Here is a 207-nt window from a genome sequence, read left to right as displayed (position 1 = left end):
TCTTGGAGGGGGTCTTTCCTGCTGGGTTATAACTGTATCAGACCAAAGAGATGTTACCTTGAGTGCTTAGGGGAGGATGATGCACAAAATGTAGCTTCCCCCGATCTCAGAGTTACTGTTCTCAGAAACCATTCATGAGCCAAGGTAGGTCAACCACACCATCTGAAGTTCACCAAGGAAAAATGTACAAATGACAGGACCACCAAG

The sequence above is a fragment of the Lutra lutra genome, chromosome 7, assembly GCF_902655055.1.
Source record: "Lutra lutra chromosome 7, mLutLut1.2, whole genome shotgun sequence".
NCBI lineage: Eukaryota > Metazoa > Chordata > Mammalia > Carnivora > Mustelidae > Lutra > Lutra lutra.
The sequence above is the reverse complement of the archived record's forward strand: the minus strand, read 5'-3'. Positions refer to the sequence as shown.